The sequence below is a fragment of the Corylus avellana genome, chromosome 10, assembly GCF_965113065.1.
Source record: "Corylus avellana chromosome 10, dhCorAvel1.hap1.2, whole genome shotgun sequence".
NCBI classification, from domain to species: domain Eukaryota; kingdom Viridiplantae; phylum Streptophyta; class Magnoliopsida; order Fagales; family Betulaceae; genus Corylus; species Corylus avellana.
In genome coordinates, this window is record NC_142499.1 from 5718976 (window position 1) to 5734343 (window position 15368).

Genomic DNA, 15368 nt, shown 5'->3' on the forward strand with positions numbered 1-15368 from the left:
CGAACTTGACGCCAAAAATTGGAAGTATATTTCACAGAGGATAAGGATCCCTAGCTATTACAAGTATATTTCACCAGGATCTGGATCCCTTGCAATAACTGGCGTTTTTTTGTTAATCTAGACCGTTGGATACTGCTGGGAAATTGCTGAAGCCTTTTTTTTTGTTAATTAATCTAGACCGTTGGATGCCTTTTTTTGTTAGGTCTAAATCTCGTCACGTGTCCCATTCAAAAAAATATAATAAAATATTATATATATTTTTAAAAATAAATATAAAATAAAATATTAAAATATTAAAATATTAAAAAATTAATTTAATAATATGGGGTGGTTGGACACCCCATTTTCTCTCATACGGATGATTAGCCACCCAGTCCAACCATGGGGGTGGCCGAATAAAATATTAAAAAATTAATTTAATACTATGGAGTGGCTGGCCACCATGGGGTGGCTGACCACCGCAGCCCAGCCATGGGGGTGGATTCGGCCACCCCCAAGGGCCGATTGGGGGTGGCCAGCACCACCCACATGGCCCTAGGGGTGGCCGGCCACCCCCTATGGGGGAAAATGCCACCCCAAATTATTAAATTAATTTTTTAATTTTTTATTTTTTTAAATATTTATAATTGTTTTTTGATTTTTTTGAATGGGACACAGCGAGATTTAGACCGTTAGATTTCATCAAACGGTCCAAATTTAAAAAAAAAAAATCCTTCAGCAATTTCTCAACTATTGCTGGAGATGACATGGATATTAATTTAATCAAATAAACAAGTATATTTTACAAATCATTTGGACCCATGATCAATATTTTGTGAGAAAGATTATTTTATTTCTCAAATCGCGAGAACAATATTAATTTAGTTACCATTATTGCAATGAAACGTCATGATCATTCTACTCTAAAAACATAAATATTAAATAAGCCATATTACATATAAAAGTTCATAAAATTGACCGATTGGCACATTCAATCTCCAGCATATGCTTCAAGCATTTTTATTTTGAAAATATATATATTTTCCAAAATTTTGAAACATATGGTAGTCTTACGTCTCCTACTAGGACAAGAAATCCTTTACCTACTGGGATATGAAGTCCTTTTCCTACTGGGACATGAAATCCCTTATTTTCCTAATTAGAAGGGTTTGCTTTATGAGCAAGACACATCTTTAATTCCCAACGTGTCTCAGCCGCCACTTGTATCTTCATCCATGATTCCACTTTGACTCCCTTCTACCACGTGTTGTTCTTGAATCATGACTCTAGGAGACACGTCCTCCATCTTCACCTTTATAGGAATATAGGTCTGTAACACTCCTTCTCCCTTAAAATTACCCTTGTCCTCAAGGGTAAAAAATGGATATCGAAGCTGAAAATCAGCTATGGATTCCCAGGTGGCCTCTGCAGGAGATCGTCCTTGCCAATGAACAAGTATTTATGTATGCCCTTGACGAGTTCGATGTTCCAGAATAGCTTGGGGTACAGGCAACTCATCTCCCATATCAATTGTAGGTAAATGATCCTGAATTGGATTACCCTCACCCACCCATTTCATAAGGACGGAAACATGGAAGACATCATGGATTTTAGACTTAGGAGGGAGCGCCAAGCGATAGGCTATCGATCCAATTTTGTCAATAATACGATAGGGACCATAAAACTTTGGGGATAATTTTTTATTAAACCTTCGGGCCACAGAATGTTGCCGATAACCATGGAAACGCAAGTAAACCCACTCCCCCGGTGAGAACTCCTTCTCAGTGTGTCTCTTATCATATATTTGCTTCATGCGATTCTGAGCTCCTAGTAACTGATGACGCACCTCTCGTAGAATATTATCACGAGCAACAAGAGCCTCTTCCACTGCTGCTAGACATGTGGTGCCCGGAATGTATGATAAAAGAGAAGGTGGGCAGCGACCATAGACAATCTCAAAGGGAGTTCGCTTGGTAGCCGAATGAAACCCAGTATTATAGCAAAATTCTACCCAAGGCAACCATTTAACCCACTACTTTGGAGCTGAACTTATGAAACATCGGAGATACATTTCAATTGTTCGATTTACCACCTCTGTGTGTCCATCCGTTTGTGGGTGGTAGGCCGAGCTAAACTTGAATTTGGTTCCATTGAGATGAAAGAGCTCGCGCCAAAAGAGACTTGTGAAGGTAGGATCTCTATCGCATACTATGAAAGTGGGAATCCCATGTAGGCGAAAAATCTCCTCAAAAAAAATCTGAGCAACTTGAGGTGCCGTATATGGATGTTTTATTGGAGTGAAGTCAACCACCACAAAGATTGTGGTTTTGCCATAAGAATTGGGTAGGCCATCGATGAAGTCCATCGAAATGTCCGACCAGATTTGTGTCGGAATCAACAAAGGTTGGAGCAGCCCTGCAGGTTTAGTGTTATCTGTCTTGTGCCTTTGGCAAGTGTCACAATGTTGGATAAAATCCTTGAGTTGTTTCTTCATACCGGGCCAATAGAATACTGACCGAATCCGTTGGAGCCCTTTTTGATAACCTTCATGTGTGTTGTTGTGGAACTCGGCTATGATGGTTGGGGCTAAAGCTGAATCTGGTTTGATTTACACACGGTTCTTAAAGTAAATGAGACCTGAGTGGAATTGCCAAAGACCTACTGCCTCACCTTGCAAAATTTTCTGCACTAATGCTTGCAGCGTGGGATCCTGTTGAATTTCAAGTTGGATTGGTTCAACCCAATGCGGCACTGGCATAGATATAGCCGTTAATGTACCTTCCATTAGCCGCTAATTTTCCTTTGGCAAGTGTCACAATGTTGGATAAAATCCTTGAGTTGTTTCTTCATACCGGGCCAATAGAATACTGACCGAATCCGTTGGAGCCCTTTTTGATAACCTTCATGTGTGTTGTTGTGGAACTCGGCTATGATGGCTGGGGCTAAAGCTGAATCTGGTTTGATATACACCCGGTTCTTAAAGTAAATGAGACTTGAGTGGAATTGCCAAAGACCTACTGCCTCACCTTGCAAAATTTTCTGCACTAATGCTTACAGCGTGGGATCCTGTTGAATTTCAAGTTGGATTGGTTCAACCCAATGCGGCACTGGCATAGATATAGCCGCTAATGTACCTTCCATTTGTCTAGATAATGCATCTGCTGCAGCATTTTCATGACCCTTCTTATATTCGATGGTGAAATCATATCCCACCAGTTTGATTAGCCATTTTTGTTGTGCCTATGTGACAATGGTTTGATCCCATAGATATTTGAGGCTCCGATGATCCGTTTGGACTACGAACCTTTGACCCAGTAAATAAGGACGCCATTTTTGGATGGCCGTGACAAGAGCCAACATCTCTTTTTCATATGTAGAGAGATTAAGATTTTTACCATGAAGCGCTTGGCTAAAGTAAGCAATAGGCCGACGATCTTGCATTAATACGGCTCCAAGCCCCACTCCCGAAGCATCACATTCAATGATAAATGTTTTGGAAAAATCAGGCAATGCTAGCACCGGTGCTTGAGTCATGGCACATTTGAGTTGCAAGAAAGCTTGCTCTGCCTCATCAGTCCACTTGAAAGAGTCCTTCTTTAGGAGCCATGTTAAAGATCGTGCAATAGAACCGTAGTTTTGGATAAACTTACGATAGTACCTTGTGAGTCCCAAAAAGCCACGAAGGGCCTTGATGGTGGAGGGTTTTGGCCATTCCAACATTGCTTTGATTTTTTCAGGATCCATGGCGACTCCATTCCGCTCAATAATATGCCCTAAGTAATTAACGCTCTGCTGGCCAAGATTACATTTACTTCTCTTCACATACAACCGGTTAGCCCTCAATATATTAAAAACAATAGTTAAATGACTCAAATGTTCCACCCATGATTTACTATAAATTAAGATATCATCAAAGAAGACAAGGACGAACTTACGGTTGACTTCACGAAATATCTCGTTCATCAATGATTGGAATGTGGATGGGGTGTTAGTAAGGCCAAACGGCATTACCAGAAATTCGTAATGCCCATGGTGGATTCGAAATGCTGTTTTCTCCACATCTTTTGTGTACATTCGTATTTGGTGATACCCCGAGCGTAGATCCAATTTGGAGAAGTACTGGGCCCCATGAAGCTCATCCAACAATTCATCAATTACCAGAATGGGGAATTTATCCTTGACGATGATCCAGTTAAGGGCTCAGTAATCTACACATAATCGCCAAGATCCATCTTGTTTTTTCACCAAAAGAACGGGTGAAGAGTAGGGACTAGTGCTGGTGCGTATAACCCCGTTGTTGAGTAGTTCCACAATCATCTTTTCAATTTCATTCTTTTGATAATGTGGGTACCTGTAAGGACGCACACTCACTGGACCTGCTCCTTCTAGAAGCGGTATCTTGTGATCATAGGTTCTTGCCGGAGGGAGTTCATGTGGTTCTGAAAATAATTCTTGAAAACTCTCAAGCAACTAGTGCAACTTGGGATCTGTCACGGATTGGCCTTGTTGTTCTACCCCCATATGGACAGCTAATAATTGGAGGAAGAACCCCCCTTGCTGCCGCCTCAATTCTTTCCCCACTTGAGGTCCATCAATAAACTTATTTTTAGGGGAAGTCGTGCCCCATAAGGTGACCTCATGCCCTTGCCACTGGAAGGTCATTTGTAGTTGGGAAAATCCCAAAGGATGGGACCAAGGGTCCTCAACCACTGGGCTCCAAGAATAGAATCATACCCACTTAAATCAAGAAGGTAAAATTCAAGCACAAAAAGAGTACCTCCAAGATAAACATGAACATTCTGACACTTTCCTTTGCTAGCAAATTTTTCACCGTTAGCCACCATAACTTCAAATTTTGTGTTCTTGTCGGGTTGTATGCCCAGCCGCCCAGCCGTGCAGCGAGTTCAATATTTAGAAAATTGTGGGTGCTTCCCATATCAGCTAACATCATCACTCGTGTTTTCTGGATGACCCCCTTAATACGCATAGTTTGCGGTTTTTTAACTCCAGTGATAGCGTGAAGAGAAATTTCTGGAATTGCATATTCTTCATCATACTCGTGCTCATTCGCTCCTCCTTCGAACTGGATCTCTTTTTCCTCTGCATACACTTCTTCAATCAAGAATAATTTCTTGCATCTATGGCCTGGAGAAAATTTGTCATCACAGCTGAAGTAGAGACCTCTGTCTCTTCTGTCTTTCAGTTCTTCAGGGCTCAATCTCTTGATTATTGGGGAACGGTTCCTAGATAAATTTGCGGAGGGAAGGGGTGGAAAATTAGATGGATTCGTGGTCCTTCTTACGTCAGAAAAATTTGTGGTCCTCCGATGGGCATTGGACCTTGCTTCGAACAGTCTTGCTAAACCAACTGCTTCAATTAAAGATGATGGCCTTGAGGCTTGGACCTCAGCACGTATATGCTCCTTAAGCCCACTAACGAAGCCCCCTACTTGCTGGGTTATGGACAGTCGTCCAGCCCTACTTAGCAATCTTTCATATTGGCTTTGGTACTCACGAACAGTACCAATTTGGCGCAGCTTAGTTAAATCCCCAAAGAAGTCTTCGAATTGTGTGGGTCCATACCGAACATGGAGCCTTTTCTTCATCGCCTCCCATGAGAAGTCTTCTTCGCTTTCCTTAAAAAGTTGGTACCATAGTTGGGCCTCTCCTTCAAGATGGTACGCTGCCAATGCCAATTTTTCCTCTTCTGCTGCTTCTGAAATTCAAAGAATTGTTCCACTCTACAAACCCAACTGGTTGGGTCTTCGGATCCATCATACTGGGGAAAATCTAGTTTGGCTAATTTTGGGATCACCGAATTAGAATCAGTCCGGTTAGTATGGCCTTTGACAGATTTGTTCTTGGATGAACTTGCATCACCTGATAGATTTTCAGTACGAGAGTTTTGAAATTGGTTGCACATGGCAGCCATCATCTCCTCCATGCGTTTAACAATGCGTTCCTCCATGGTGCTCAATGAACTCAACTCCTTCTCTACGCGCTCTAGTCTTTGGTCTGTCATCTCACAACTTGGCTCTGATACCAAATTGTTATGGGATTGTGATTGTGAACGTGTTATGGGTCGAGATACCGGCAAAACTGCAAGAGTTGGTTTCTTGAGTTTACCTATGGTGATAGATAGAAAGGGGTATTCGAGGTACCCTAGCCTCCCAAGCAACTACAAGAGTTGTATAATAATTTTTCTCATAATTTTATAAATCACCTTTCCTCCTTATATAGATAGAATACAGTGAGTAAATTGAAACATATGGTAGTCCTACGTCTCCTACTAGGACAGGAAATCCTTTGCCTACTGGGACATGAAGTCCTTTTCCTACTGGGACATGAAATCCCTTATTTTCCTAATTAGAAGGGTTTGCTTTATGAGCAAGACACCTCTTTAATTCCCAACATGTCTCAGCCGCCACTTGTATCTTCACCCATGATTCCACTTTGACTCCCTTCTGCCACGTGTTGTTCTTGAATCATGACTCCAGGAGACACGTCCTCCATCTTCACCTCTATACGAATATACAATTACGCGCCAATACATTGAGAGAGCTACCATTATACTTACCCTCCATGAAAGCAAAGTTCAACACCATTAACAACCCCACCTCAGTTTGCGAAGTAGATGCATATATTCCTTGCGCTCTTCCGACGAGTTTGGAGCTCGGCTCAGGCCGGATGGTCAATGGGTCGTCAATCATCACCACGCCACCAAAGCGGGTCAAAGACGCGTTCGTCGTGGGGGCCACCGCAACTACCACGGCCGTTGGGTTTCACCCACTAAAGGTGTCGTGGAAGTAGAAGTGGAGGTGGCTCAGCTTCTCTTGCTTGAACCCAAGTTTCGCCGGAGATAAGGTTCTTGAGAAGCCGGTGGCAGTGGCAAAGGTTGAGAAGGAGAAGATAGTGAACAGAATGAGGAAGTTGGGAGTGGCTTTTGGGAGGATTTTGGCCAAGATGGAGCGTCAACGGTGGTAGAGCTAGCGCTCAAGTGAAAGCCAATAATGAAACAGAACGGAATAATGAATAGGAATGCATTAATACAAAACTTCCATCATTTTTTTTTTTTTAACTCTACTCATGACGCCTATAATATATTTGATTGGCCTCATTAGAAGGTTTTTTTAGTTGTTGACATAGAAGTGATTTAAAACACAGTACTTTAGTGTGAAATTGACATGAAGATATAGCATTATTATTTATTATTTATTTTTATTTTTTATAATAATCCAAATTGTGTTAGCAATGCCAAAAAAATAAAAACAAAAACAATGCGGGTTGAGGTGATTTTGATGGCTGGCAAAAACACTCCCTTTGACGATGGGATGGTTCAACCTTAGATAGGTATTTTGGCAGTGGCTGAGCTATCTCATTTGGCTTGAGATAGCTCAAACCTGCTTTTTATCCTTTTGCATTAATGTTGGCACGAATTAGATTGTTCATTTAAAATGAACAGATAAAAAAGAAAGCGTAATGAATTCCGTATTGCATGAAATCTAAAAATCTGAGTAGTACAATGACTTTCTTATTAGTGTTATTCTCCTGTTCTGTTAACTCTTTTAAGTGATAAATGACAAGTGATGTAAAATCCAAAAATTATATCTATGATGGTTCTCAGAGATATATATGATCCAAAATCCTCTATTTCCTTTGTAGGACTACTTATTTAACTGCCCACAATCAAGAGATCATAAACTCTGGGAATATATAGGATTCTTTCAAAAATGTAGGCTCACAGAATTTTTTATTTTTATTTTTTAAATATCATTTTAAGTAATGTAATAAAATATAATTGAATTTATCAAAATTTGAATTTATCTTCTTTTCAATCATATTGTGTCATATTACTTTGTAACAATTTTTTTTTTTTTTTTATAAAAGTCAACATCCCCTAAAGTTTTAATTGTGACAATACCCCCCAAACTACCAAAATATTGGTAATGTCCCCCTTAAGGCCAACAAAAAAATAAAAATGCTCCTATATATTTTTCAATAAGACAAAAATACTCGTATAAATTTAAAAAAAAAATTACTTTTTTTAAAAAACAAAATGTTAATTTAAAAAGGACACTTTTTGTAAATAAAAAAATTTTAAAAAAAATTATTTTTTTAACGAATTTTTTTTTTTTTAATAAAAAGATTTTTTTTTTTTTAATTTGTTTTAGAAAACGAAAATTGTCAATTTTTTTAAAACGGAAATTCTTATTTAATTAATTTTTATAAAAAAATAAAATCATTTTATATATATTAATTTTAAATTTCCCACCCTTTGGAATTTTAATTTTAATTTTCAAGTTTTATGTTTTTTCTATAAGTTTTAGTATTTTTTGTTTTTATTTTACTAAGGGTAGTTTTGTCATTGGGGAGAACATTGACAATTTTTGGTAGTTTGGATGAAACATTGTCACAATTAAAAGTTTGGAGAAAACATTGTCAATTGAGTGGTAGTTTGAGGGGAGTATGTAGACTTTCACCTTTTTTTTTTTTTTTTTTTTTTTTTTGTAATATTTTGTAAACCTAACATTTCTCTTATTTTAAATTGATAGAATTTATTTCATAGTTATGATTTAAACTTTATATTCTAAATGTGTATGTGATATCAATATTAATACATCTTTTAAAAAATTTAAATAATATAACATCATCCACACCTTTAAATACACAAATTTTAAATCTTTACTAATAGATACTAGCTAGAAATGGAGAGATGGAGACAATCAAGGCCCCAATTCCTTAGAAAAAAAAATATGCTATATGTAAAATTTTTACTTTCAGTTTATTGGCCTTACCCAATAAATATTTTGGTCCTATTCACTAATTCTTTTGGCCCATTCAATAAATCTTTTGGCCTTTGTCCATTCAAACCTAGAAGTCTTAATTGAATAAAAATTTTGCCCAATAAATCTTTTGGTCGTTACCCATTAAAACCTATATGCCCTAATTGTATAAATTTTTTGTAATTTCTATCGGGCTACCACAAAGCAAACACGCTAGTAGTATAGAAATGAGAAATAAATAGATTGATAAGACATAAAAGTGAGTTGATGCGAATAAAATGAGTTTTGAATTTTATTTGAATAAAAAATTAAGAAAATTATTTGTAAATGTTAAAAAAATAAAATAAAAAATCAGTTTTTTAGGATTTTTTTTTTTTTAAAAAAAAAAAGTAGGTTACCAAAAACACATCTTGAAAAGTTTGTACATTTGGTTTTTTGACATGTCTACACAAGGGATGTGGATGGAGGATTCGAACTAGTGACTTCTATTTCATGAAGCGTAGTTCAGAGCCAATTGAGCTGCTCCTTGGAGACTATGCATTTCGTTTTATAAGAAATTATAGTTATTTAGTTGTTATTTAATAATAAAAATTAATGATTATAGTTAGGGTAGTCTTAAGTAAAAAATAAAAATAAAATAAAAAATCCTAAGAACCTAAAAAAAAAAAAAAAATGGTTTGGCACCTTCCCGATCGAGAAAAAACTCAACAGAGAAAAAATCTCACCCGTACAATATCAACATTATATATCCTAAAATGAGAAACCCAACGTCTTTTATTTCTCAAAGCACCCTTAAAAATGACGCAAATAATTCAAAGTATTAACCATAAAAGGCAAAGAAACATACATCCATCAGTAATGGAAGACATACACATTGTACTCCACGACAGCATCTCCGGTTCCGATGTCAAACGTGTGTGTCCGGGCATGAGCATACCCACGTGCGAACCGGAAAAGCCCGCTCCCGCCGACGATCGGCAACTCTCTCACCGCCGAAAAGACAGTGTTACGCCCCAATACACTGAGAGTGCTGCCATTATACTTACCCTCCATGAAAGCAAAGTTGAGCACCATTAAGAACCCAAACTCAGTTTGTGCAGCAGATGCGTATATCCCTTGCGCTCTTCCCACCACTTTGGAGCTCACCTCAGGCCGTACGGTCAATGGGTCGTCCATCATCACCACAGCGCCAAAACCCGTGAAGGACGTGTTCGTCATGGCGGCCTCCGCAACTCTCACGGCCGTTGGGTTTCTCCCGCCGACGATGTCGTGGAAGTAGAAGTGGAGGTGGCTCAGCTTCTCTCGCTTGAGCCCAAGTTTCGCCGGAGATAAGATCTTTGAGAAGCCGCCGCCGGCGGCAGAGGTTGAGAAGGAGAAGATGGTGAACAGAATGAGGAACATGGGAGTGCCTTTTGGGAGGGTTCTGGCCATGGTTGTAGAGCTTGAGTGAATGGTTTCTAATGATTTTTTGAACGCAGAAAGAACTTTCTAGTTAAAACTGTTTCTGGAGGAGCAGCTGTCAAGTCTGGGTCAAACTTTGAATTCAATTTCATGAAATTATTCCATCAGTACTTTAACAGCTATTAGCAACCCGTGAAAAAGGTTTTGTTATAATTATTCCATTACTTTATGAGTCCCTTTTGCTAGCTATAAGCTTTACTTTAAAGGTTTCAACCTTCTTGTTTACCATTCTTTTCCTTTTATATACTCATTTGCACATAAATTCAAGTTCTAATTCTGATTTCATAGGCTTGATCTAGTCATACACATCCACAAGTTTGTTTAAGCGTGATTTGTACTCCAATGTAGAGAGATCGATGAAAACTGAGTTTACTTGAAAGATTTTTTATTTTTTTATTTTTTTTTTCTTAGCTTGTTTCTTAATTATACAAGTGAAAACTGAATTAGTTTTTTTAAATTTCTTTTGGAATATTTCCACAATAATTATTGAGTAGGGGGACTAGGGAGATTCTTTGCCACCAAAGTGGGGAAAGCCAAGTTCATGCAGTGCTAAATACGCCAAAGAGAATTTCTGTACTTTATGAAAAGTTTGCTGATTCCGTGAATTTATGTTGGCAAAGCAAAGGTTCCAATTCTTGTTTTTTTTTAAAAAAGTTTAGTTTTTAATATTTTTATATTATATTAAATATTTTTTATTAATATTCAAACAAAAAAATCATTACAAAATAATTTATTATTATTTTTTTCAAGCAAAAAATTCAAAACTTCTATTTATTTTAAAATACACCAAACACTTTTTATTACTACTCAAACCACAAATTTATTACACAATCTTTTACCAAACACACCTGAAATGGCTTGGGGGAAATATTAAATCTAAATTCTTGTGCCAAGCCCGGAGAATTAATGGATGAGCAAATGGATTTTAAAAAAATTCAAAGTTTGAGAAGAAAGTCTAGTGGCCATGAGAGTTGGTGTACCACCGTATTTATTTTTTGGTCAGAATTTAAAATTAGTGTATTTAACAATATATATGAAGTCAATATTTGTACTTTTTTTTTTTAAAAAAAAAAAAAATTTAATTAAATTAAATAATTTAAAAGCGTGTACGTCAATACATCATTATAATGTTCGCTGTTTCGTGATTCGCTCCGCCAAATTGAATGCTTGGAATTATGTAGATGTGAAGACTTAGAAAGAGGAAACAAGGTCCCCCCACGCTTACGAATTGTCCGCATTCCATGTCTTTGGCAAGATTTGCCGACTTGCTTCGCCCCTTTTCCTTTGGGGAAGCTAATTATTACGTTCAATTGGTGGTAGGCAGGACATTTAAGGGTGGTAGTTGAGTAACTCCAAGGCAATTTCTATGAGTTTAGATAAATACGATAGTTATGGATTCGACTTTTGTGATTATAATTTTTATGCTTGATATAAATTACCTTCCACTTAGGATTTGCTTGGGTGTATGTTTGAGGAAATATGATTTTCTCTAGTTTAAAGTAGATTGAAAAATATCCAATTAATGACCAAAATCTCTTTAAAGATATCCTCGAGTTATAAATAGGACATTTGTTTTATTAATAAAGAAATAAAAAAAAATATTATATATATTTTAAAAATAATTAAAAAAATAAAAAATTAAGGGGTGGCTCATGGCCCAGCCACCCCCAAGGGCGAACCATTATAGGAGGCCAAATAACATAAAAAATAAAAATAAATAAATAAAAAATTGATTTGGCCCTTGGAGAGGGGGCAATCCACTCCTATGAAGCCACCCCAGATCGACCCTTGGGGGTGGTCGAACCCACCCCCATAGCCGTTAGGGGTGGCCAAGGGCCAAATCAAATTTTTTTTTAGCCCTTGCGGGTGGCTTCAGGGGTGACCGAAGCCACCCCGATGGCTCTTGGGGTGGTTCGGCCACCCTTAATGGCTAAATCATTTTTTATTTTTTTTTTATTTGGTCCTTGGAGGTGGCTGAACCCCCAAGGTCCAAATCATTTTATTTTTTATTTTTTATTTTTATTTTTTATTTGGCCCATGAGTGGGCCACCCCAACTACCCCTTAATTTTTTAATATATTTTTTATTAATATGACATATGTCATATTTATGGCCTCAGGATCTCTTTAGAGAAATCCTGGTCATTAATTGGAGAGGATCCAGATCCATGTTTGAGCGGTTTAAAAGTGCGTTTAATACTTAAAAGGTCTATTTGAATAAACAAATAGTTGTTTGGTAAAAAAAATTGAAATCACTTTTAAGCGTCCAAAAAACCTAAAAATTGTCAAAACATACTTTTAGCAAAAGCTTAAAAAGAAACTTTTGCCAAAATTGCTTTTTGACTTAAACTCTCTATTTTTCAAATACAATCTCAAACATGCTCTTGTTCATATTCTAATGGGGCTGAGTTAATTAGAATAGCCACTATGAATTAGGGGTGTCAACTCGGTCCCAGTTCCCGATTTTGGCCAAAATCGAGAACAGGAACCGGAGTACCTAATTTTTTTTTAGTATTATTTTAAAAATTGCTTTTTTAAAAAATATGTTTTTGAAATCACTACTTTTTAAAATTACAAAAACGTTTGTTAAAACAAGTTAACAATTATTTTTTGTTATCAAATATTTGTTATGCGTAATGGTGATTTTGGTTTAAATTCACGCATTTTCAAATAAGTATCCCTAACCTACTTAGAAATTGCATTTTTTTTTTCTTATTTTAGATTAAGTGTTTTTTTAATCGCAATACCAAACGCCTTACATTTTACGATATCTTTTAAAACACATATTATTTTTGTAAAATCGAACTCTAAACTTTAGAGACCCCTCAATGGTTTCCCTCCGGCTGTCGTTACTCCGATAATGTTTTCTTCCTTGTATTTAGGGGTGCAAAGGCGGGCGGTTTTTAACCGTCCGCTAATCGCTCTAACCACTAACTGTTAACCGCTCTAACCGCTTAACCGTATTAACCGCTAACCGCCTAACCGCTATAACCGCATAGCGGTTAGCGGTTATTGGGTTTACTAACCGTAACCGCTAACCGCTAACCGCCTTTTTATATAATATATTTTTATAATTATAATTATAAAATATTTATACATATAACATAATCGCTTGATCATTAAATCACAATTTTTTTAAAAAAATAATTAAATCACAATTTGAGTATTAATATATTATCACTATAATTTATATGATTATATCATATGAGATTGATCATTAAATCATTTGATTATATAATAACAAATTATACATATATAATATGACATAACTCATAAGTATACCAATTCATACTAATACAACAATTAAATATCTAGAGACTTATTTCCAATGTATGTTATAAACTTATAAGTCTATATATGTTATAAGTCTATATAAGTCTACATATGCATATGAATAATATAAATGTATAATATCAATACTTAATCATATGATTCAATGACAATTCAAATACTTTATTCAAGATTTCAAGTGAATCATATTATTAATGTACAATGGTGATATGATTCGTATAATATCAAATTAAGTAATTGACATTGGATTAAACAATGACCAATGTGTTACTTATAAACATAATTTAAGTATTAATGTATTATCATTATAATTTTAGTAATTTATATATTATCACTGTAATTGATATGATTATATCACATGATGACTTGATCATTAAATCATATGATTATATAATAATAAATAATACATATATAATATGACATAACTCATAAGTCATAAGTCTACAAGTTAATCATATGATTCATGTACAATGATAATCACAATTGATTCAATTGAATTAAACAATATATTATTTATTCATAGATGTGACTCAACCTTCAAGTTCAAGTGCTACTTCATCTTTTGCCTAGAAGTTTGTTAGTAATGAAGGTTATTATTTTTTGAATTGTCATAGTATTTTAATTACAATACAATTATATTAAGCACGTTTTGATATGTGTACATGCTTGTGCCTTAATATTATTATGTTTAATATTATAACTTTTCTTCTTTTGATGTCCACAGGATTTGCTAGAGGGTCAAATGAGAGGATTGATGAAGTTTTAATGTTTTATTTGAACTTATTTTATATGCTTTGTGTTGAACTTTTTTTATATATATTTTTATATGTTGTGACAGTTGTCTGAATTCTGAACTTTTTTTTGTATGTTGTGTTGAATTTTTTTTTTATTTTTTTTTTAAAAAGTTAACCGGTTATGATTTAATATTTAAGGAAATTTTTTTAAAGTACAAGTAAATGTAAATTTTGGGTCAAATATTTTTTATTTTTCAATATGGGCTCTTTTTATAGCAATTGGGCCCAAGAAGATATTAAAAATACAAGAAAAAAAAATGAGGTTAAAAAAAAGCCCAAAACAATAAGCCCAAAAAAAAAAGCCCAATTTCAAAAAAGCGGTTAGCGGGCGGTTATCTATTTCGCTAACCACTAGGGCGGTTACGATTAGCGGTTATTGCTACTAACCGCTAACCGTAACCGCCTTTGCACCCCTACTTGTATTCAGGTAGCCCATCACTTGATTCGATCCGAGAGCTTTGCTTTATAGGAATCATATACCGTGTTTGGCGTGAGATAAATTGTAGGTTTTTTTAAAGGGAATCCAAGCAGGAAGTAAAACGTTGTTTCGAAGATTTGTAAGTGAAGTCAAATTAACACTGCATTTGGTTTCCCTCTCAGACTAAACTTAAGAGTTATGAACAAAATCTCTATGGCTTATATCTTTTCTTCCCTAGATTCCCTCTATAATCATTCCGGCCGTGCCAAAACGGAAAAGAGCATCCACAATCGACTATTCAAATAAAAGTTAAATTTCAGAAGAAAAATTTACTTTATCAAATTTAGAGAGTCACTTTTAAAATGAATTACACATCAAATTTTTTATACATTTCTCTATTTTAGTTAAATATTATTATTTTCTTAGTTTTAAACCAATCAAGAGAGAGGGGTAAAAAAAAAACTTAAAAAATTATATAATTTTAATTGTTTTTGGCTCTTAGAATGTAGAGAGCATCTATGACAAGAGTTAAATATAAAGTAGATAAGATCGAGACGCTTGTTAAACAGATATTTTGATGAGTTATGTTAGATTTTTTAGAGAAGAGTTAAATATAAAGAGCCCACTGTAAATAATCCGTTAAGA

The 15368-nt window shown here is 35.6% G+C and overlaps 1 pseudogene; it reads right to left on the reverse strand.

Moving 5' to 3' along the window:
• Positions 1 to 9477: 9477 nt before the first annotated feature.
• Positions 9478 to 10348, reverse strand: LOC132192318 (dirigent protein 22 pseudogene; annotated as a pseudogene).
• Between the last annotated feature and the right edge of the window lie 5020 nt (positions 10349 to 15368).